The sequence below is a fragment of the Papaver somniferum genome, unplaced genomic scaffold (assembly GCF_003573695.1).
Source record: "Papaver somniferum cultivar HN1 unplaced genomic scaffold, ASM357369v1 unplaced-scaffold_35, whole genome shotgun sequence".
Classification (NCBI taxonomy): Eukaryota; Viridiplantae; Streptophyta; class Magnoliopsida; order Ranunculales; family Papaveraceae; genus Papaver; species Papaver somniferum.
Window position 1 is genome coordinate 330,029 of NW_020645971.1, and position 26,021 is coordinate 356,049.

Consider the following 26,021-nt stretch of genomic DNA (forward strand, 5'->3'; position numbering starts at 1 on the left):
TGGAGTCAGAATTCATCGACTTCTACATTAGCAGATTGAGGACAAAGATGAACACTAACAACAAGTATGACAAAGCGATATTCATGTCGCCAAAAGCATACGTAAGTACTTCGATATATTTAAAATCTAATTGCATTTATAATGTGTAGTGTGTGTTGTAAGATTATGATAACATACTCTAGAGTTTTTTTATGTCGGAAAACAGTTATAATGTGTAATCTAGGGTTACAAATGTAGTCATAATGTGTAATCTGAAGTTACACAACCATTTATAATGTGTAATCTGAAGTTACACATCCTTATTTTTCCAGTGTAAAACCCAAGGCCCTATATGTAACTTCTGTTTACATAATCACTTGTTCATTTGTAACTTTTGATTAAAAATGTGAGTTTGACGTTCCAAATGGTTTTTGCAGGCCTCTTACTTGAACGATTACGGAGAATTCAAGAGATTTTGGATTCCAAAGCTTGCGAAGGAGTATGTCAAGTACAAGACCGATGCAGTCAGACTTTTCGCCCCAATGTGCAACAACAACACACACTACACACTTCTGGAGTATGAATTGAAGAGCTCTAATCCTTGGTCCTACATGAACTCGTCAAGCGTTAAGGAACTCAGGGGTGAACACCTTCTTCAAGCCAAGAAATATGCATTTTCAATTACTACAGAACTGAGACTCTTGTGTCCTTATGCTCTTGGGATGAATGAAAATGTCAAGAATCTCCCTTCTCCCCCCACAAGGTTCAATTCCTGACTGTCTTCCATGTGTATGCACTTACATGAAGACCGGGATGAAGAATAAACCACTTGACAAAAAATTAAGCTTAAGTATGATGCTATGGTGGACTGACAAGCTGAACCGCATGAGAGGAAGCATGCTATACAAGATTATTTCGGATCCATCCAGAGATGTGTAAAGCAGTCATTAGGATTAGAAAAAATTCTATACTCGTAAATATGTTGTTAGCCACAAGCAGATGTTAGACTTGGAAAATATGTTGTTAGAAACTTTTAAATTTCATCAGTTAGTAGATTTTAGCACTTCTTGGTTTTGAAAATATTTTTGGATTGAAATTCTTTGAATTAAAAACTTTTATCTTGTTAGAACTTCTACTGCTGTGTGTACAGGTTTCAGAAAGTATGCAACAGGTTAAGTAACTACACATCTTAACTTGATGCAGAAGGTGTAACGAGAGTTTACATATGCATTTATCATGTGTAACCTAATATTACACATGCATTCACAGCAGTGTAACTTCTGGTTACACATCCATATATTTGAGTGTAAACTGAAGTTACACAAGCCATTGGTCGGACTTACCCAATAAATCAAAATAAAATAAAGTTACACCAACATTTATCATGTGTAAGCTAATGTTACACATGCATTCACAGCAGTGTAACTTCTGGTTACACGTCCATATTTGAGTGTAAACTAAAGTTACACAAGCATTTGACCACTGATCAGACGTACATAAATAAATCAAAAATAGAGTAAAATGCATTTCAACTGTGAACTGACAAAATATAAAATCTGAATAAAAGATCCTTGCACATAATCAACGTTGTAGAAAAATAAAAACGTTTGGTCCATGAGAACCGAAATGAAGAAAACTAAAAAACATATAATCCAAGACAAATAAGAATCCACACATCAAATCATTACTTGCAGAAATGAACTTTGGTAGGCTAAAGCTAGTGGGGTGTGAACTTCCGAGGATTCCTGCAACCTGCCTTGTTGTGACCTGTTTCCTTGCAATTGCTGCAACGAACTTTCCTCTTCACCTTCTTCTCACCTTTACTTATAATCTTTTTTGGTGGTCTACCTGGTTGCTTCTTCATAGGGGTTGACGGTGTCGTCTGGATGATATTCAACAGGCCTGTTGTAGTTGGGAATCGGCTGGATGGCATGCATATAAGTCTTCCTAAAATAGTCGCTTGTAAAATACGGTGAAATGAAATCAATAGCCTCACGTTTAATCTTGCGTATGGATGCAAGAGCATGAGCACAAGGAAAACCATATACGCGCCACCTGGAAGAAAACAAAAATAATCAAAAAATCAGTTAGTTGCACATACAAATCATAAAACACTCAAAATTAGCTAGTTACAGGTGCATACAGGATGTGTATCTTTAAGTTACACTTGCAAAATAGATGTGTAACTATTTAGACATGCATATATCTAATGTAACTGGAAGATACACATTCTAAAAAAAATGAACATACAGAAGAAGAAAAGCATAAGAAACCAAACCTTTGACAGGTGCAAGTCTGGTGTTCGAGGTCCACCATGTGAGACCTTTCGCTAAAAACTTCAAACACGGTAGGACTAGCAACCAATACTTCCCAAGCCAAACCTTCATCTTGAAGAGCCACAAGCTTTTCTTCATACTCAGGGGTTAATGGAGTCATCATATTAGCACCAATTTCACGACGCTCCGCCATCAAACACATTATTTTCCTCCTAATCTGAAAAGCAGAAAAAAAACTCATGAATACATAAAGTGACAAAACATGAAATAAAAAGACAACAAAACAGCAAAACACACACACACACTCAATTAACCTGATCAAGAAGAGCAGATGCAGGCATCTTCTTGTGAACCAGAACCCAACTATTGACTGATTCTGCTAGAGTACTAGATGTTCGTCCATGCCGACAACCTTTGAAATAGGCATTCGCATATGCTTCAGGTGGGATTGTCTCGATGTAATCAGCCACCCAATCGCAGTTCAAGTCTCTAATCTTCTATATGGCTTTCGCATGGTTTTCAGGTGAGAGTGCGTATGTCGCCTCTCGGAAATGGTCCATCACAAGCGAGTACCTAGGATCTGTTGCAGTGATGGGTATATTTTTCGTCAAATGATAGTAGCAGAAGCTGTGAAACCCATCTGGATAAACAAGTGGAACACCCTGCAAGAGTCCTTCATGGCGATCCGAAAGGAAGGTGATTGGCGTCCCATCACCAACAACTTCAGTCAAATTCCTTAAAAACCACTCCCAGTTGTTGATCGTCTCAGAATCGACTAATGCAAATGCAAGGGGGAAAAATCCTACAAAACAAATTGTGCAGAATCGAAAGAATAATAAGTTTCACACAAACAGAAAACAATGTGTAAATACAAGTTACACATGCTAAAAAAAATATGTAACTTAAGGTTACAGATGCTATTTTCTTAGTTACACACTGAGTAAAGTAATGTGTTACTGAGAGTTACACATGTGTAACTCTCAGTTATTTTTCAACTGAAGTTGTTCAAAAAAAAAAACATAAAAAAACATATCTTTACCACCATTGATCCCAGTAGCTGCCATCAAGCAACCTTTGAATGTACCAGTAAGGAAATTAGTATCCAAGTATACCATTGGACGACAAAACCGGTACCCCTTGATGCATGCAGCAAATGCGATGAAAATCCGTTGGAACTGTTTATTTTCACGTTCAAACTTTATCACACTACCAGGGTTGGTTTCCCTTATAGCATCAATATACCATACCAAGTGCGAGTAGGACTTGACATCGTCGCCATAAATCGTCTCATAAACCTTTTCCCTAGCATTATATGCCTGATAGTACTCCATGTTAATCCCATAGTTGGTCTGGAAATCAGCAGCAATTTGCTTACGCTTCTTGTGAGGATTTTTGCGAAGTTCTTCCTCAATCAAACTAGACGAGAAGCTGGTGGAGTAAGTTTGGTTCAAGTTGCGCCCACCAACACCACAAATGTGCTCAGGGTTATAAGATCTGAACTGAAGAGGTTCATACAAAATATAAATAATTAAACCAAAACACAATATGGTGCAAAAAACATCATGTGTAAACCAAAGTTACACATACTGTAACAAAACATAACATATATTAAGCATTAAATGACAGAACACGGAAAACCTACCTGAAACATTTCGTTCCTTTTATCGATAGAAGCTGCATGGAATTTCCAGCCGCATTTTTCATCTGCACACTTAGCCGTGAACCTAGAACGCTCATTGTGAGTTACAATCATTTTGAAACCAGTGCGAAGACGATACTTGGTGAAAGCAACCCTGACTTGCGTAACTCCTTCAACAAACACATGACCAATTTCACCTAGAACCTTGGGCCAACCATCCGATAACAAAGGTTTCGCAGGCTTGCTTTTATCTTCCAAATACATTGCAACAGTAAGATTGTTTCTGGACGAAGACGTAGTACTAGACCCATTAGAAATAGAAGAATCTGCCCTAGAGCTGGAGGAAGAGGCCACACGAGGAACATTTTGCAAGAAAATATCAACACTGGTCTTCTATTTACTATTTGTGATGGATATAAGAGCTTGCAACGAAAAATCACAGTCAAGCGGAAAATCTTTCCCACTTTCTCGGAAGAAGAAAGTAATACCAAGTGGAGTAAACTGCTTCCATTCCCTGCAAACTTGTTCCTTAAACTCTTCAAGTTTGATATTAGTATTCACACGCAGGGTAATAAAATCTGAAGAGCAGCGAACAACAACAATGCAACTAACAGCAGCAACTAACAGGATCCATGACAACCTGAAAAATATCAAACACACAATAACAATATCAAAATTTTAAAACGAATGCAATTCACTCGGGGGCGTTTCCCCCTCGTGAGAAGTATATTCTATGCGGCAAGCTAAATAGAGTAAAAGATACAGATGATACAACTATTTACACATAAACCTGTTACAGGACATATATATGTAACTTCACCTTACACATGCTTAAAATACAACAGGATATATATGTGTAAACTAAAATTACACATGCTACAACTAAAAAACATCTGCTTCTTCCTCACACATGCTTAAAATACAAACATGATATATATATGTAAACTAAAATTACACATGCTGCAACTAAAAAACATCCGCACCTTCCTTACACATGCTTAAAAATACAACATGATATATATGTGTAATCTAAAGTTACAGATACTGTAACAAAAAATAGCATGTCTAACGAATCAAATTGAAGTTGTTCTACTGAAACAAAATTGTTTCTTCATACTCCTCTCAGTATCAACAAAAATTAACAGATCGGACATGCAAGAAGAACAAATAATTCAAAAAAAATCTTGAAAACAGATCTGAAATCAAAAACAAATAAAATTCTTACCTAGATTGATTGTTTTCTTACTTCTGAAACAATGTTCTTACTATTCCTCTTCTCGGTATCAACCAAACCTGTGTAAGCATCAACAAAAACATACTCAGTATCAAAACCAAATAAAAAAAAGTGAAAAAACTAGATCGCAATTCCCTTGTAACAATCAAAATAAATTGAATTGAAAACTAGATCGAAATCACAATTCGTACCTACGTTGATTTCTCTATTCCAAACTGTCTTCTTCTTCTTCTCAGACTCAATAAAATCGAAACAAAACAAAAATCCAAAAATCAATAGAAGAAAGAAATCAAACAATCAATCATAAAAAGTAATGAATCAAACCTATTCGATACAAACAGAAGATAAAATTGATACAAACCTATTTGTTGTTCTTCAATGCATCGTCTCAAACTTGTCAGATCTGAAATCCACTGAATAACATCAATAAATTGAGAAAAAGCAACAATGAATCCTTGTTCTTCGTCTCCTCTTCAACACAACAACAGACTAACGAACTCTTGTTCTTCAATGCAACAATTTCTGTGAAGAAAAAACCTAATTTTGTTTCTGAAGAAAAAATCAACGAGAGCAGAGAGAATAGAGAGCTGAAAACTAATTTGATTTGATTTTCTGTTTCTGTTACCGTATAAAACAACTTTAAATACTGGAGGGTAATTATGGTATTTTCACTTTTATTAAAAATCCTGATGACGTCAGCAATCCGGGAAAATTTAAAACCAGACCCCAAAAAATAAAGTTCTGGGCCTAGAGATATCAGAAATGGAAAGTGTGGAGTTGATAGTGGATGATCCATTTAGTGGGGCTTATATATGTTGAACCCATATAGTAGAGGGTTCTAGTATTTTTCACTTAGTGAAATGGGACATATTCCCAATTTTCCCTTAAGTTTTTTTTTTCTCATGTGTGTTAACTCTTGGACACGACTATCACAAAAACAAAAACAAAAACAAAAGGTACGATCTTGGTTTCCAATATTTGATTTACTAATAAAAAGACTTAGTCTAATGAAGAAGACATCAATTTTATGATATAATCAAAAGATTGATGTTCTGTAAGAAAATCCTAAAGACCAAATTGCATTTGTAACCTCATTAATACAAAATCATTGCCTAGATAAATTTAAAGTGTAAGCTGCTAAATCAGATCATAAAATTCTTCGAGGAAATAAATAGTTTAAGAGGGTCATTACTTGCTAGTTGGAGTGCCAACAAATTCTAGAATGTAGTGTTTCTTGTTTTTCCCGTTCTCTGAATGGAATTATTTAGTTCTCCAACACTTTGTAAATTATCTTTGTCATTTGGACCCTTGTTAAAATTGGACATACAAAACTTCTTATCTATGCTTACACTACACAGATTGCATCAGAGAGATTTCATTCTCATAACCGTTTATCTATGCGGAGAAAACATTACTCTAAAAATAATCAAGTTTATAAGACACTATCAAAAGAAAAACAAACAAAAATCATCATGTGTTCCAATGAAATGGAAATTAACATGATCTCTATGTGGAATATTTTGATCAAGGTTTCCATTCACTACCAAAAAAAAAAACGAATTAGTTACTTCCCTATAGTTTCACTGCGTTTTGCAATGTCTTGAAGATGAATCTATTCACTGGACGGGGAGTGCAAATTGAAATGTGTAGTTAAGAGTGTTGGATGTGAATAACAATATTATAAATATACTTATAGTGATATAACATACATGTGCGATATCTGATGTCATAGGCATGCAAAATTAGCAATGATATAGTTACAGCTCCCCAATGGCAATTACCTGATAACAAAATCGAAATACACAAAAGAAATTGAAAGCGTAAACACGGAAGCAATTTAATAAACTCTTGGGCTTACTTCAAAAAACTGTGTAAAAAATTCAAAATCATCACATGCAGAATTTGTATAACCGATGTTTTGTACATACACTACCAATGTCTATCTTGCAAGAAGTGTTTGCTCTAATATCCTTCCTTAATTTCATTTTCGTCTCTGAAATCATTTAATTAAGTCCTGCAAAATATAACTGGAAACCAATCAAAAAAATTCAAAACCATTGATTTCACTAAATGAATGCAGATAGGCTATTAATTAAAGTGCAAACACTTGAGGTGCTTTTTTTTTGAAGCAATTTAACAAACACTTAAAGTTCAAAAATTAAAAAGAAATCTTTAACAGTCAAAAACATCATACGAAACATTGATAACATTAACCCAAACAGATAATATTTTATTAGAATCATAATCTCATTCAAGAAATGAAATATCTATTGAAATACTTAAAGAAACAATCTATTGACAGTGGATTTATGGCCTTAGGCTTACCAAAAATAATGGAGAAGAATGCAGAATCATCACCTGTAGTGAGTTCTTGAAATCTCTAAAGACTGTTTAATTTAGTTGATTTAGTATGCAAAATCGAAAATTGCGAGAGATCAAAAAATAATCTTACCTTAATTAAAACTTTGATTGCTTCTCTGTAGGAACTTTCTTCAATTTGCTTTTGTTAAAATGTGAATATGAGTTTGGTCCTACACGTCCTAGTCACAACAATGACAACACCTTCCTAGTTCCTAGAATAGAATGAGAGAAAACTTGCTTTCCGTTGTACTATGTCCTTCTTTATATAGGTTTTTCCCAAAACCCTTCTTTTCATGACATCATGCCATATGTCATAAAAGCTTCTTTATTTACAACTATTGCCATTCATCATAATGTAACCTTCAACTTCTCCATAAATCCCTTCCTTGTCCTTTTCATTCTATGGACATGTCTTATTGGACTTGGGCTCTAGTCCCCCAGTCCCCTATGTCTTATGGTGGGTTTATCCTCCCTTTAAGGGCTCCCTAGCCCTGCTAAAGGGTAATTATTTTCATGTATCAACATTAGTCCCCTGATTATTGGGTTAATTGTCAAACCTGATAGTCAATTGATCTCCTCATGTGCGCTCCATTAAAAACGGGAAAGAAGGGGAGGGCTCCCTTTAGAAGCCCTCAACCCACTTCGGCGGTTGATCTTCCCGCGACGTGTCAGAAACCCTTTCATTTTTCTTTCAGTTATCGACGTGTCAGAAACCCTTTCACCTTTTGTAACTGCCAAGTTCTCTTTCTAAAGATCGCCTATATATACGCATGTCATGTTATCTCTTCCACTTTTCATTCACTTACTCGTTTCTTCCTTTTATGTTCTGAATTTACCACACACGCGCCATGTCAAGCAGTTCATCTAGTAGTAGTTCATCCGAAGGAGAAGAATCTGAGGAAGAGATAAGTACGGAAGCGGAGGAGGTCGAACCCGGGGAGAAAATCGATCCCGAAGATCAAGGGGAGCTACAACTACCTCCTCCTTCCAATGGTGAGTCTTACACAATTGAGGAAATCTTGCGGAATGCTGATTTGAAGCGCGCGTTAAAGTTGAGGGTCCTCCACAATGGTCGGCGCATTCCTCCCATCAACGATATCCTTATTCCTCGTCTTCTAAATCCTTTTGTATTGTCTTACCCCTTGTACCTGGGTGTCTTATGTATCCTGAATCTGTGGAGCCGACTAACTTTTCGTTTAAGAAGGTCCCACGCATGGTCATTCATCGTGGTGATTACAGCCTCCCTACTATCAAGATTCTCTCCACTGTAGTGACGTCTCCCATATGGCCGCATTGGGTATCTTATATCCTTTCCAATCCCGATTATGCATCCACTCTCTGTTCAGCGAGTATCGGGGAAGCTATAAACTCATCATGTCATCGATAAGTGGTTAGGTGCAGGCGGTACATGATACGGATTTGTTGTCATTGGGGACCTCCCGTAATCTCTCTGTTCTTCGCATGGGAGGAGGCTACTATCGTTCTGGAGAACGTAGTCGCTCTCACATGGTTACCCGTTCATGGGACTCATTTTATGATGAAGTGGCCGTCTTCGCAGATTTGAATGATGAGGACATGGAGCTGTGGGCTTATTTGCTAGATTGCAAGGACGATTCTCACAACGAGCGGGTGAGGAAAGATCAGCTGTCAACAAAACCGAAGAAGGGAGGCAAGCCTAAAGCTGCTGATCAGAAGGAAAAAACAACCGCTGCGGCCAAGGGTAAAACCAAGGTGATGGAGGGTAAGATACTCCCTTCACCGCGTCTATCAGGTGAGCGCCTTCTTGCCAGTTCTATCCGCGCTTATGAGGCGTTTCATGGTCCGGCTGGTCCAACCGTTGCTCCTGAATTTGTTACGATAATATTTTTTGATGATGTTGTAGTAATGAGGTTCAAACTCTCGGACTTGTGAAGATTAAATTTAAAGATTTAATAAAAATATATATACAAAAATATTAACAATGGGCGAGAGGTACTGGGACTAAGGATTTGGCCGAATTCACTACACAGGGTTCATTCATATATTCTTTGACAATTTAAAACTCAATAAAATTAACATGGACTCTGATTTTGCCAAGATAGATTCTCAAAACATCGATTGTAAGTCCTAAGCATGATGTATCAAAACACCTAAGCTAAGCATACATCATCAAATTAAATAACAACCAATTAATTCAAATCATATTTCAATTTTAAATTAATGCAAAAGTCATAAAAAAGAATAAAATAAATTTACCCGTGTATGAAATTCACCCTCCTCCGTCGTCCCAGTGTTGGGTTTAGCTCATCATGATAAAAACACGCTCAAAATATTTATTTATTGCTCAAATGGTGTTTACAATGAAGAGAAGAAGAGAAAATGGTGTAAACAGCTAATGTGCGACCCACAGGAAGCGTCACAAAAGAACGATAAAAGAGAAGTGCTATTGTCGTTGTGGTTCTAAGACCCACACCTACGATCCACGCCTGTGAGTCTGTTTCACTGTTGATAAACGACTGTCCCTGCGAGTCTGTTCTTCGTGTTCTTCATCATCAGCACGAGCATAAACATAGTTTCATCAACTCTTGATTTCTCGCTCCAGAGCTCTCCTATCGACCCCAAACTCTCGACACCCTTTCTACTGAACCCCAACAACCTATTTATAGCCAACAGACCCATCGAATCTCGCTCATTCACTCCATATAATTCTCTTTAACTCGGCAGTAAAGAAAATATTTCTGGGAATATTTTCTTTCCTGTTTCATCTTCTCACGCGTTTTCAAGCCTCCAAATTTAACTCCTTCATGCTCCAACAGGCTGTGAGGGTCTTCCATGCACGCACAAAACACGTTGAATCTTCTCCAAATCACGTGAAACCCGTAATATACACGAACTGCCCTGTTTTCAACCCGTGAATTGTTTAGATGATTCTAGCCAATTCTGGTCGAACCAAACGCCCACAGTGTGTTTAATAGGCCATATCACAACTATCTACCAAAAATCAGCCATTGAATCTCCCTAGAACACGTTCAACAATTCGATCAAAAATCTGCAGAAGTTTTCTCCATTTTCCCGCCAAAAACAAAATTCAAATGAAGAAGATGACCTCCCCCTAATCCTGTACTGGGGTGCGAATAGCAGATGCCTTTTGGGGTGACCTGAGGTGCCCCTTAGTAATTGAGGTTCCCCTTATCCAACGGTGAGAGTCCGAATAACACGTGTCCTCCGGGGCTTTTACCAACTTTTCGAGCCGAATTTTCCAAAAAATGTTTATTTTCCAAAGGTGCCTACAAACACATAAAACACCAAAATTAGTACAAACTCGAGTGCCAACAATATATAGTATTGAGATCAAATTAAACACAAAAATGTGTCTATCAGTTACTAAACATCACAGACGCGCCACTTTCCCTCTCTGGTTTAATATTGGGCTCTGAGGCTAGTTAACAAGAAGGTCGAGCCTCCTCTTAGGATAGAGACGAAGCCTCGCGCCGAGTTGGCGGCCTTCATCTTGTTTTGGCTATGTCATGACGTTTTTGAATACAATCCCCGAGATATCATTAAGAGCGAGCTTATGCCCGTGGCTATATTGATGTCGCATGATGCTTCTTTTCCTATGGCTCCAATGTTCCTAGGGGTTCTATATCGTCATTTGTATTTGTTTTGCCATGATATCCGCAGGGTCGACGCGGTTCATGAGATCGAAACTTTTTTGCGTGCTTCTTTCATGCAGGCGTGGTCCTTTTAAGCATCTTCCTTAGTATCCCCCCGTGAGCCTAATACGTTAGCGGTTCGTCGTGAAGAGGAGGTTCATTGGGCGGACGGTACTCTTGGCACGGACATCGCCATTTATAATTATCGAAGGATGTCTCTTTGGCGGAATAAAGGAAAGACGATTAAGGGTGACATGACAAAGTTCATGGATGTGGCTAAAGACTTCACCCCTTTTTCTTACCACGATGGTTGTTCCGGTCTGGCTTATTATGATTTCACATCTCCCCTGGATGGTTCGAATTTGGATTCGTCTCAAGCTTTGTCAATGTAGGATTTTGATTCGGTGGCGGCGGTATTGCCTGGTTATCTCCCTGGTTTTCATGCTTGTAAATTAATGGCGATTTCTTATAATCCTGATCGTGCAGCTCGGCAAGTGGGGTTTGATCAAGGGTTTCATCGTCGATTGCCGCCTTTTACTGACTCTAATGCTCCGGCGATCCGCGCTAGTTTCGATCGTTTTATCTTCAAGGGCCCAACTCGCGTAAGTGATTATGGGATTGATTTTTCTTTTCAACAACCTATGCCTGAGCGCCTTCTAGTTGTGACCGATCCAGCACATGAGTACCAAGATCATATTCGCTGTCGCTTTGTCTTGCGTGCACTGGCTCCTCCTCCTGATCCGACTTTTGAAGATCTCAAATTACTGCATGTGTCCGGTCGTGTCAAGCTCAATGATGAAGTGGCTGAAGAGCACGGTTTCAAATCGGGTACTAAAGGTCGTCCTTTGGAACCATTGGTGACTTCCTGGGATCCGCCTGAGGGGCACGATCCTATAAGGAGAAAGAAATGGGGGAAGCCTCCCTCCATCAAAAAGCCTGTTATGCTTCATATTCCAAGACCCACCGCTGGTTCTCCTATACATGTGTGTTTTTATTCAACGTTGTCATGTATGTATGTATACATATGTTTTCGTTTTTTTTAAAGGGGGATTGTGGGTGTTACATCCTCAGGAATCCCCTCTATCCAATCACGTAGGATGGAAGTTGCCTTCTTATCTGACGAAGGAGTACCTTAACATGGGGAGGTTTTGAAACGCTCCCTCTCCTCCTCGATTGTCCTTGAAGAATTCAGGTATGCAATGTTTAATACAATATGCTTGTTTTCTTTCTAATAGCTTATGTAATGCTAACATCTGAGAACCTAATTAAGGGAATCATCTTAATTCTTAATCTTCTTAATCACGACGACATTTTTCAAGCTTAAAATTATTTGTTGACCGTAATTTTCCATGTAACCAAAATCCGTCTTTCTTATTTCTTTATCGGAAGGAATTATGTGTAGAATTTATGCAATTCTATTACCATTTATCATAGACTAACGGATGATGTTGGTTGACAACATTTGAGTTATTGCATGAGCGTTCGTCTTAACTGTTCAGTATCTCAAAATTTTATCGGTTTTAGAGTGTGAATTTTGGTTAGCAACGTACCTGATTCAGGCGGAACTTTTCTAGAAAGAAGAGTGCAACTCTCAAATGCGCTACGTGGTTTCAGGTACTTTCTTTCTCTCATCAATTCATAAAGACAAAATACATGCATTCATTGCGGTTTCATAAGTTATGACAAAATACATGTATTGCGGTCTAGAGCTATTTTACCAACTTGCACTAATATATTTGTGTATGGGTGCAGAATTGACTGTGTTTGGAGTGTTGGTGGTGGTTCCAAGTGCAATAGACTTGACTAGGTGGACAATTCTGCACCCACCAATTAAAAAAATCCAAATAGTTCCGCATATGACTTGGTTCATAACTCAAACCCAGACTATTGTACTGAAAAAATGTTCCTAGGATCACCATTTTAATTAGCTTTAATAGTGTTCAAGTTTAACCACTTCCACAGGTGCTCACACCACAGTCCAACATCCATTCATTGCTTAGACACATCTCTTTTAAGCACCGCATCGGTCGCACAATTGTAGTGCGTCTAACTCAAGTGGGAAAGTTGCATGTTTGACTCATGTTTCAGGAGACATATGGATGGATTAATTCTTCAGCATGGCAGTTGCAACGGAAGCTCCTAGACTGTTCTACCTGATGGACATTAGTTTTGCAGGGGACATATAAATGTATTAATATCTTCGGTATGACTGTTGCCACGAAAACTCCTACACTGTTTACCTGATGGACATATTGGAAGAAACTAGCTTGGTTATTATATTACATTTTTAATGCATTTGCGGTGAGGCAGCAAAATGTAAGTACGGATTGTTGGTTTGAATGTTACAGCTGATTTCAGCATTTACTTAAGAAAATTGGATTTACATACCATGAAAAATCAATAACACCCCCAGCTAATAACCTTATTTCAACAACTAGCCAAAACTCATGTCGTTCTGTCAGGGTTCACCATATAATATTAATATTACATGATCAGATACTTGTTATCAAGTGCAACATCTTTATCAAGGTCGCACCAGAATGAGATTTTTGGAATGGAATGTGATTAGTAAGATAATGGTTTGAAGTCGATATTCCGCTTTTAACGTACGACAAACTGTTTAGTTTGTTGTCGAGAAAGGATGGAACACCAAAGACAGCCCTGATGTGTTTCATTAAAAAAAGAAAAAATCTGAGTGTGTACAAATATGCCATGACGAATTCCCTCTGCAGTGGAATAGGAACGAGGATAAAGTCATGCAAAGACCAGGTGATTGGAGATAAAAGAAAAACTAAAAATTGTAAAATTATCTGTCAAAATATTATTGACCGCCAGTGCAGTGATTCCGCAAAAAAGAAGAGGTACCACCCCAGAAATTTCAATCAAGGTTGTGAATGCTAGCTAAAATTGGAAATACCAAAAATGACCTAACCTAATGATTTAAACATCTACCTAGACCCTTTCTATTACAAATGATACATTTGAGGGCCAAATCGGTTCCGTTTTCGATGAATGTTGTATTTTTAAGGTTTCATCATGTGTAGATTCTATTGTGCACCGATGTTTCTAACATGTATGTGCTAAATTATACAGGAAGAATGGCTTTTCATACTTTCCACTTTCCAGAATGAAAATGAAAATTCTAATCTACACAGTCAGAGTCCCTTTGGTACAATAGTTTCCATCTAAAACAAATAAAATGGAAGACTATCTTGATTGTTGCAACTATGATACAGAGTAAATCTATAAACTAATGGTCAATTTGGACATGGTAATGTTGATTTTCGAAGCTTCTTTAAAAACCATTTCGGACCTCAATTATTTCTATTTACTTAGATTTTATTCATGGGCTACCGAGCAATCCCGTAATTATTTTTTCCAAGAAGAAATTGTTGCAAAATGTGAAAGGAGATGATATTATGAGATATTTTCGATAATTTTTTTGATGTTCATTTAGACTCGATCAGTTGATAAAGTTGTTGATTATTCATATCTCTTAAGTCCTATCAAAAGCAATGGTTAATGCTCAATGATACAAACCAAGAGTATGGGCTAAAATTAATCAGGTCATTGCATCAGTTGATTAAGCTTCTTTTACTCATGTGTATGTATTAATCAGGTCATTGCAATTGGCAGAGGTAGCACATTGATATTTTTATAGCCCAACAATGGCAGAAAAGAAGCACAAGCTCATTGGTATTTTTATAGCACGACGATGTAGGAAATGACTATCAACTTATTCGATTTATAAACCTTATAAACCTAAAGAATTTAGATAATTAAGCACTTCAAGTAAATGTCATTGCTCAACTACGGTTAAATATATCAGTAGAACAACTAATAACGTTGCTCATACAATAGCTAACAGGGCTAGAAAAACAAGAGCTTCGTTTAGTTTTTTGTATAACATCCCTGCTGATATCTCTGCAGCATTAAGGGATGATGCTGTCAATCTTAAGTTATGTACAAATACTTAGTATCTAATGAAGTTCCGTTTTCAAAAAAAGAAAAGGTAAATGTCATTGCTAATTACACTGAACAATTTGAATATGACTAAGGCTGGGTCTGGTAATGTTTTTTTTTTTTTACCAAAAGCACTTTCAAAACCTATATATGTCAATAATTTTTGGAATTAGTGCTTGGTAAAAAAAAAGTGCTTTTTATCCAAAGCACTTCCCAAAATCCTCAATTTTTAAAAGTTGTGGAGGAGGAGTTTTTAAAAGCTACGAAAGCATAAGCTTTGATCTCATCTAAATTTAACGTTTTGATTTATCTTTTTATCCCAATTTTATTTTATGTTTGTTGTGTCACCCAGCGGCCAAGATACATTAGATTTTCTAAAAAAAAATTTATATACAATTAATTTTTTATTTCTTATATTATATTCTTTAAATATTATTATGTTTTATTTTCAACCTATTTTATATACCATTTTAATTAATTTGTGGATAAAAATAATAAAAACAAAAAATAATATGTTGGGGCGCAACTTGTTGTGCGACTCCCAGCCAAATCCTTGTAAATGTATTCAGACTTTTGATTTTCTTTATAAAAGCCTTTGAGGCATCCTTTCAAAAATAATATTAAATATTTACATAATTGGGAAACCGGTCGCGACACTTGCTTTGATGTCACTGACGTTTCATCTTTTTCCGGAGATGGTCTTCGGAGTTTCATACCATGAAGGGCTATCTCTGCAGCTATCAATCGCAAGCGTACCAAATATTTGGATACGTGCACATCTCATGGTTATAGTTTTAGTGTCTTAGACTTTTCAATTCTAGGTGAATTAGGTGAGGACTTTGTTATTTTTCTGAATAAATTGAGAAACTGCTTGACTAACTATGATGCTAACTACAAAGTAGGCAGTTCTCTATTCCAAAGGATAAATTCAGCTATCCAAAATGGTGTTGGGGTGCAACTTGTTGCCCGCCTCCCAACCAACCCGGTGTAAATTTTTTCCTTTTTCTTTATATTATTATTATTAGTAGTAGTAAATTAGTTAATATTATATATATTTATATTTGATAAAAATATAAATATATATATAAATATAAATATATTTATATATATATATATATTTGATAATTAGTATTGTATATATTTATATTTGATGAATTTGTTTAGCATGGTAATGGTTTGGGTTTCTGGCTTTTACTACGTTAGGGGAGCTTAGTGAAGACATTGTATGCTTTTTCAAACGTTTGAAAAATTGCTTAGCTAGTAATGATGTTGGTAGTGGTGTAGGTAGGTTTGTTTTTCATAGATTGGGTGTTGCTATTCATAAAGGAGTTGGCGCTCAGCTTGTCGCTAGGCTGCCAACTAAAAACTCTGGTGTGTAATTTTTTTTATAAGTATTTATTTGATAATAAAAAAAAATTTAAACCCAATAAAATTGAATAAAACTATTTTACGAGATATGCATGTTTTTGTAATTTGCGACAACTACGATGGTTGAATCTGATACTTTACCAAACACACTTTGATTGCTTTTTTAATTAGCTTTAACTTTAATTCATATTTTACCAATCGTCTAACTGTTTTTTTTTTCTCTCACAACACAACAACGCACAACAATACCAAACTAACCCTAATTCTAATAGTTAAAGAAACTGACAATCCGCAATATGGAGGACAAACCACAACCCGTGCCATTACGGCACGAGTCATAACCTAGTATATATCAGTGCTTATACAACAGTAGTGTTTGGTGAGTCACGCAATGGCGGAGATACATCCGTTTTTCTAACTAGCGGTTAGGATTTTTCCTCCCCTCGAAGTTTTATCAAATAGTTTTGCACTATGCTCTTGATCTATGTTATCCCACCACCCAACTGTATTCACCTCCACCGAGATTTGGTTTTAGTTCCCAACAATCAGTTATTTGTTTGTGAATAATTCTGTTTAGCCCACCTGTCAAACTCACCGCTTACGTGGTAATAATTTGAATAGACTTTGTAATTTTGCTAATATTAGACTTTTTCCATTTTCTCCCGTTTTTTTGTTCGCGGTACTGTATTTAACGTTCTCCATTTTCTTTTCTTTGTTTCGCAATGGGCTTGAGTTTTTGGGCGAAAGGATCTTTTACTTCTCCGTAATTTTTCGCGAGGAGAAGAAGTTCCACACTGGTAACTTATATTCAAACTGTTATTATTCAAATCTGGTTTTGTTTTATTAGGAAAAAGGAGATATTTTTATTTAGGGTTTATTGATCTTAAATCAATTTATTAATCACCAGTAGGGTTTATATCTTAAATCTTAAATAAGCTTTTTGCATAGGTTTGATTAGAAAAAAATGCATACTAACATACATACATATATTACCCGCAGCTATGGATGGAGTTGAATTAGGTGATGAAGAAGTTGAAATTTGCAGTAGTGTATTGGACGATGGCAGTAACCAAAATGATCAAATAGTCGAGCCGAAAGTTGGTATGAAATTTAACGATGCTGAAGAGATATTCGAATTTTACAGTCATTACGCATATAAGAAAGGGTTTTCTTGTAAGAAACGAACGTGCAAGAAGGAAAATGTCATACAGGGTGGACATAGACAAAAAAGGTTGTCTTAAGAATGTGTTTTGGGCTGATCATTGGTGCAAAGAAGCTTACAAAGAATTTGGTGAAGTTGTCACCTTTGACACGACATACTTGACGAACAAGTATGACATGCCTTTTGCTCCGTTTGTTGGGGTTAATCATCATGGGAAATCAATTTTTATTGGTTGTGGATTGATTTCAAATGAGTTAAAAGAAACTTTTGCTTGGTCATTCAAAGCATGGCTCGATTGCATGAATGGAGTCGCTCCACGTGGTATAATTACAGACCAATGTAGCTCGATGAAATGGGCAGTTGAGAAAGTTTTCAATGATACCATACATCGTTGGTGCTTATGGCACATCATGAAGAAAATACCAGAAAAGTTGAGGAGGTATGAAAATTATTTAAGGATTAAATGTAGAATGAAAAAAGTTGTTTATGATAAACAGTGTCCAGCTGAATTTGAACAACATTGGAGTGAGATGTTGGAAAAATATCCGAGCTTGCAATAGAATAAATGGTTGGGTAAATTATACAGGGAGAAAAATCGATGGGTGCGTTGTTTTGTAAAGACTACTTTTTGGGCTGGGATGTCGACTACACATCGATCTGAAAGTATGAATGCATTTTTTGACGGGTATGTCCATTCAAGAACATCTTTGAAGCAATTCGTTGAAAAATTTGATAACGCGTTGAGATACAAAATGGAAAAGGAGCTTAAGGCAGATGCTAGATCATTTTCTACAATCATTCCAACCTCAACTTCGTATAAAATGGAGAAACAAATTCAAAGAGTTTACACCCATGCGAAGTTTAAAGAGTTTCGGAATCAATTGATACGGAAGATGTATTGTGAAATAGTTGTTGTCCAAGATGAAATTAAGGATGGAATCCTGGTTCAAAGATATGAAATATAAGAAGAAATTTACAATCAGAAACCACCCGAAGATGAATAAGAAGTTGATTATGATGATGATGATGAATTAGTTGCACCAAATGAAGACATTATGGAAGATAATCCACCAACTGAAGAATCTGAATCTGAATCAGAACCCGAACTTGATCCCGAAATTGACTGGTCAATGAAAAAAGTTGTCTTTAAGGTATGGTTTCAAAAAAATGAAAGCAAAGTCGAGTGTAGTTGTCATAGATTTGAATTTTGGGGAATACTTTGCACACATGCGATATGTGTGTTACTCCGTAATGATATTTTACTAGTCCCAGATAATTACATATTAAGAAGATGGAGAAAAGATGTGAGGTTGTTGCATACAAAGGTGCCAATAAATTCTGATAGTTGGCATTTGACTCCAGCAGAAAAAAGTTACAAGGAGTTGTGTGATTATTTTGCGGAACTTGCAGACGCAGCGTCAAAGGATACTGATAAATGCAGTGATATTAAGAAATGGATACGTGAACAATTGATAGAAATAGGGGGGGGGGGGAGGGCAGGCCTTTGATGTCTATTTGTTAGAACAAGGTTTTAACTAAGCTAGAGTAGGAAAATTAACCAAGCTAACACAAACAATGATAAACAAACCAAATGAGAACTTGAGCTTATCACTACCATGAAACACAGATTGAAATAAATTCTCACAAACCAATATAAAAATTTGAAATGAACCAATGGGAACTGCAAACAGGGTGTAGAGAAAGATAAAATTACCTGAATTGATGAGCAACTTTGATATATACCTAGCTTCATCGGATTCAACTTGATTTTTATAAGCTAAAATCTTGAACTTCGATGCAGCACTGACCTGTTCAAATACTAAATATCTTTGTTTGATGGATCTGATTGTTGAAATCAATGTAGTCAATATCGGCCGTATCGGCCGATATATCGGGGATATTTCGGATATCGGTCCAGAACGATACGATAAGAAGGATATCGGCGATACGATATTCGCCCGATAATATCGGTCGTATCGGTCGAATATCGGCCGTTTTGGTCAAATATCGGCCGTATCGGTCGATACGAAATTTTTCTACATTTCCCGATATGAGACGGTATTGGTCGTTTTCTATAAAGTTTAAGGGTAATTTTGGCGAAGAAAGTCTTCCAGGTGGTAGTAGAGGTGCATGTAGCTCTCGAAGCAAGTTACTAAAGTTACTCTTTTGTTTTTTTGATAAAATTGATGTTATCTATTATATCTTATCCGAAAATGTGTGGAGAAAATGTTTAATATAAAATTATAGTCTCTAAATGTAGAACCGATATTGTACCGATTTTTCAACGATAATATCCCCGATACAAAATCGTACCAGTGTATCGGTCCCGGCCGAGATGAACCGATATCCGATATTAACTACATTGGTTGAAATTTTGCGTGACAAATTGATTTATTTTTTTTCGAACTGTTTTTTGAGCATAAAATTCACGAAACGATTGAGGAACACCCAAATTGAAAAAGAAGATTAAGGTTTATTATTTGAGAACCCGAAGGATAGCAAGTCTTCGTTTCTGATTCCTTCCGTCTATTCAACCCTCTCCTTCTCAAACGCTCCTGTGGTACAGTGAGTTCGTAGATTTTTTTTCTTTTTCTTTTTAACTCGGAGTGAGTTCATAACTTTACGGAGGAGAAGACCAGAAAGTCAGGTCAAATTATTGCCGCAGTGGGTTTGACCGATGGGTTTGACCAGTGGGGCTAAACAGAATTATTGTTTGGGAAACGTTCATCCTTCGGCATTCACTAACGCACTATTAATTTCTCTTCCATCCTCCATCACACATCAATTGATAAAATTGAAATACCAAGAAAACTTCCAGCGAAAAACCTCAAAAAATTATGTACCAGGTTGAATTCTGAATTTCTCATCTCCCCAAAAAATCTCCCAATCGATTCTTTACTGATCTAAACACTTCAGAGGTATCCAAAACTGCATAAATATTAAAAAATTTCTACACATGAAACAAAGAATCGGGAATCTAAACTCTTGCATTGTAGTTTAACAAAAGAAGAGAAGAGTAAGTTTTCTTCATTTTCAATATTCTTTTTCTTATATTGATCCTAATTCTTTACTAATCCCTTTATTTTCTTCTTTAGATAACCTATTAATCCATCTCCTTCCTATCCAAGAAAAGGTAGTGTTCTCTATTTGATTTTGGTGATTTTCTTATTGTTCATCTATTTGCCGTTTTTAGTGTAATTTCGGTGCAGAATATTAGTTAATTTAAACTAAGTTTGTTTTTTGTTTTTATTTTTGAGTCACTGTGAATTATAATCTTTTTGGATCTGAATAAGATTTGACTACGGATCTCATTTGGTATCTCTACCAGTTCAACGATTCTATAATCGTATTTGTGATTTTGTAGTTCTATGACAATTTTTCTTTGAAATACACAATAGGAGTTTTGTGAAAGACCAAATTAATACCACTTTTTCTTTCCTAATTACACATTTTGAAATATGTCAATTGAACTCTCTTATATCAATTGTGCGTATAATGTTAAATTTGGGCTATTAGTCAAGTTCACAAATTTAGTACTGTCCAGTACATGCAACTTGACATATTCATGCTCTTACATGGCAGGAAACACAGGAGTATTTATCAGTTGAACGCACAGTGAGTAGGAGGCCATTCCGTGCTCTTCTGGATATTGGTATTCTTATTGGTGGATGCTTCGAAGAAATAGAGTTAATTGGAGATATTCACCGCAAAACAAATTTGGTGGGCATGTTACTGCATACATGAGGGTAAGAACTTAAATTTTAAAGTTTGTCGTCCATGCAATGAGTAACATGTTAAATTGCTGTCTCATTTTTCTTCACCCTATCAATGTCCTTGATGGTTTTAGTACTTGCATGTGTTAGCGTACGACGAGCCTAAGAAGTACCCAAATCATTTTAGTCAGTTCATCAAAAAAAAAAAAAAAAGGTTGATGCTCTAGAAGAGTTGTACAAGAAGGTCCATGTTGGCCCGTATCGTATTTCCTGTTTTGATGTATACCTTAGTTGTACCTTTTTGCTTCATTTTTCGACAATAATGATTTTACCATATTTTCTTCATGATTTTGATTTTTCCAATTTCTTTGTATATGTTAAGAGTATAAGGTGAGAGCGAAGCGGACTTCGCAAATATGAATTCAAGGCATCTGAGGCTATGTTGCAGTCCTAATTAATGATGGGATGCGTATAATTGGTGGGGAGATTTTATGGTAATGACTAGGGAATTAACGCTTCATAGGTTCAAATTTTAACGTCGATTATAGTTTTTTGTGAATTGAAAGCATGGCCTGATTGTGATGTGGTGTAGGTGAAATATGTGTGCTCCCTTCTCCAATTTTATCTCTCTCGCGGTACTTGAACTTTTTGTCTAGGATCCATCTATGTTATGCTTATCCTATGTAGATTACAATTATGTCTGCTGTTTCTGTTTAATGATGACCAGTTTGGGTTCATGGCATCTAATTTCGTTGTATTTTGTCGGTCTTCTCTTTCTGTCAGTTCTTAAATAATCAAGTTCGAATATAGCAGTCATTTGTCTTGAAATCCAACAATTTTGACAGTAACTATTTGTATTTCATGTTAGTTTCATGTGAACCCTTTGGATAGCTCCACATGTTTGGTTAAATTTTCTCTCCATGTACATCTTTAGTCTCACTTTAATATATAGTACTCTGATTGAAATGGTATGTCTTCTTTTTTGTTTAATTCAGCTTCATTCACAACAACTTCCTATACTATCCCAAATCACGACGTACTCAAAAGGTAACTATTCTAATACGATTTCTACAAGCTCTGCTACTGCTTATTGAAATTTGTGATACTTTATATTCTCTGAAAGATCGATATGAGTCTATCTATTTTCGTTAGTAAAAGAAAAAAAATCAGAATTTGACTAAACTCTGATGATTCCACTATTCAGTTTTGAAGTATTTTTCATCCCTAAAATAGTAATCATTCTCTAAAATTTTGGTTTGTAGTTGTTTTCTTTATGTTTGTGTTTGTATTTTTCCCCCATATATGTTTAGTGTTGCGATTTGTCTAGGTTTTGTTTTAAGTGTTTATTTATTATCACAACATATTGTAAAAAATCATAGTCTCAATTTATGTTTTTGGTCAATTTTTCAACATATTTGTGTCTTTTGTTAAGATATGTATATTTGCCAAATTATGATGAGAGAGCTTGGTAGACTGTTTCCTTCAATTACTTTGGTCCCAGGAGAGGACTCATCATTTTTGACATCTAAGTTTATAGTGGATTTTATTGTAAATATTGTGATTGATATTGCAGGTTCAGCAAATAAACCATTAACTCGGGATGTTATGTTGGAAGCAATAGATAAAAGGGGAGGGACGTTATAGGAGCTAAGCCTGCAACGTATTGGGTGACCTTGATTTTGGTGTAGCTGGAGTAATTTTGATATTTAATATCTTTATTTGTTGGACTTTTTAAATTGCTCACCCCTAATACTTCATACATAAACGATTTACATTCTTATTCGTTGGATTGTTCAATGTCTTATCTCAATGCCTTCATTTTCTCACCATTTTCAGTTTTCTCTATCTTTCGGACTTGGTAGCTAGCCGTCTTCGTTGATGTGCTTCTTGGACATGGACCATGAGGTTTTATCTAATGAACACAAGTCTCACTCCTTAATCTTTTGAATGAGTTCCTTAAAAGATTAATCAGGTAAACAATATTACATTATTATTATTTTTTTCTGGGAACATTATGTGAAGTGATACTTCAATGTCGAAATTTCAGTATATTCGCCTGGGATCTCCTATGAAAAATTTGAATTTAATATAGAAGTGTACACAGTAATGTGGGAAGTTATAGGTTATAACTCCATGCCCATGTTAAGTGACGTCTTAGTTTTTGCTTAAAAGAGCTCATAGGTTGAGAAGAATGAAGCAAAGTGATTCAATGTACTCAAACCAATGTCTTAGCTACTTCTTTCACCATATCGACATATTTTATGGTTTTAGTACTCGCAGGTGTTAGCGCGGGACGAGCCTGAAAGAAATTTTTTTTTGCGGCTGATGGTCTTAGAAGAGTTGTACAAGAGGGTCCCTGTTGGCTCGCATCGTATTTCATGTTTTGATGTATGCCTGAGTGGTACCTTTTTGCTTCATTCTTGAACAATAATATTTTTACATGATTATACTAACGATTTTGATTTTTCTAATTTCTTTTGTGTATGTGAGAGCATAAGGTGAGAGCAAAGCGGTCTTTGCAACATCAATGAAAGGCTTCATCTGAATCAGGTACATTGATAGGGTGAAGGAAGTATTAAAACCATCAACTACAGTAATAAGTAATGTACATGTACTTAGTAGGAATGTGTAATAATAGCGAATGTGACCCTAGGTCAGAAAGTATCTAAGACGTTGGTTTAGTATCATTTGTTTGTTGTTGGATTTGTTATCAGCGATTACACTTCAAAATAGAACTCCCTCACACTACTTTGTAAATGGTATTACAGGTTTTTTTATGCTACGTATGAATGGTTACTCTGCCAAAATGGAACTTGATAAAATATTTTAGATTTTAATTTAGGTGGCTTCAGCATATATGAAACCTGTCGGAAGAGGAAGACTTGATAGCATTAACAAAGCTGCACCTGAGGTTTGCAGCCAGAGTTTGTATCTTGACAGTGCCAATGCAACACCAATATTGCGTGGAAGACGTAATCAGGCGTTTGAGAGATATTTGATAGGGCAGCAAACCAGTTGGAGGAATAACCATAGTTCTGGGAGGCGACATCTGACAAACTTTTCCAGTGGTAGAAAAAGGCGGACGTGACAGATTTTCGGGGCATCTCTGAGGAGCAATTCTTTGGAATAACGACGGTGTACTGAGACTGACACAGAACATAAACCAAAACTTTGAAAAGTATACGGTTTGTAAAATTCCTACTAGAGGACTCGAGGTTGCAGCGTTATAATAAAAGAGCATAAAAATAATTATGTTGCATAGGAAGGAATATTTCAAACCTGTATAATTTAGATGGATTTGACTACTGTTAACTAAATTTTATACTCCCAACAGTTCTGACCTACAGATTATTTGCAAGAGGAGGTTCCAGGTCCGGGAAAGAGGAAATGCAGGGGGATGGGTACAAGCGTCGGAAGGCTTTGCAGAGACCTAAGAAAGCTATATATATATACATATATATAATGTGATATTTGGTTGATTGGTATAGTTTACAATTTTACATTCTTTAGTATATACCGTGAAGATTGAGATGATATTTACAAAGAGATTAATATTAGAGATTGGAAAATTAGTATACTTTTACTGAAATGAGAACGGAATATCACTATTTCGAGTCAAGAAGAGATTGGTAGTATGAACCATTGAGATCCATACCACGAGCATGCTCCAGAAACAACAAATTGTTAAGCAGTCAAACAACAAATTGGATAACATACAAAATGAATTGTTACAACCTACTTATGACAAACAAAATATGATTCCAAAAAAAAGGACAGACAAAAAAAAAAAAAAAGAGGTTACAACTATTAAAAATTGTCCACCGCCACAGCTTAAAATAGTGTGAAATAGCCGTGTACACACCCTTATGTACGATCATTCAGTAGTTTCCAAACGATTTCCAAATTATAATGTGTAAGCTGGAAAAAAAAGTTATGTCTCTCTCCAAGAATATCTTTCAAGATAAAACCAAAAGGTTATTTCCACTAAAGTCTAAACAAATTGAAAGGAAAATCAGTACTTATGAAAACCTCACCTTTCTAGACCCAAAGTTTTGAATAGATTGAAATCCCAACGACCTACGATAATCAAATTTTCATAATCTGCCTAATAACAAATTACAGACATCCTTAACTTTCAACCATGAGATTATTGTAATCAATTGGGCTATCTTTGAAAATGTATACTTTTAGTTAAATATACAACAAATGAAATTCAAGAAAATGATAGAAACACCAAAATTTTATACATGAAGCAATGTAAAAAGAAAGGGTTTTCTCAAATATAGCTACCTCGGAATAGTTTGATGGGTCGGACATGTACGTTTTGGTGGAAGAAGATTGAGAGAACGTGGAAAATAGATTAAGCAGAAGTATATTCTTGGATTTAAATTTTTTTCTCTCTGCAATCTATTTCACCTTCTCATTTTTTTCTTCTGATTTTCGTTTGCTCAAAAGTGGAGAACTAGAGTTTTTAAATCCACTCATCCTACCGGATATGAGCGAGAGAATCAATTGTTCCGTTTTATGGGAAGATAGGTTTGTTATGTTCAGTCGGTCAATTTTTTTGTTTTGTATTTGACTTTTGAGATGGGAAGAAGAGAATATATAATGCAGTTTTTATCAATTAAACGGTGTATTAATGGAATCGACCGCCATCGTGGATCTATCAATTGGGAAGAAAAAACAGGACCGCC

The 26,021-nt window shown here is 36.0% G+C and overlaps 1 long non-coding RNA gene across 8 annotated transcripts; it reads left to right on the plus strand.

Annotated features, from left to right (window-relative positions):
- Positions 1-20,365: 20,365 nt before the first annotated feature.
- On the plus strand, positions 20,366-24,904 carry LOC113342291. 8 transcript variants are annotated; one of them, XR_003356570.1, is made up of 9 exons: positions 20,366-20,630; positions 20,710-20,747; positions 21,197-21,360; positions 21,710-21,821; positions 22,323-22,374; positions 22,901-23,299; positions 23,608-23,715; positions 23,826-23,877; positions 24,096-24,904. It is a non-coding gene; the product is annotated as an uncharacterized LOC113342291 (long non-coding RNA). The 8 variants fall into 8 exon arrangements; XR_003356569.1 differs by having other exon boundaries at positions 24,170-24,904; XR_003356565.1 differs by having other exon boundaries at positions 23,599-23,877; positions 24,170-24,904.
- Positions 24,905-26,021: the final 1,117 nt, after the last annotated feature.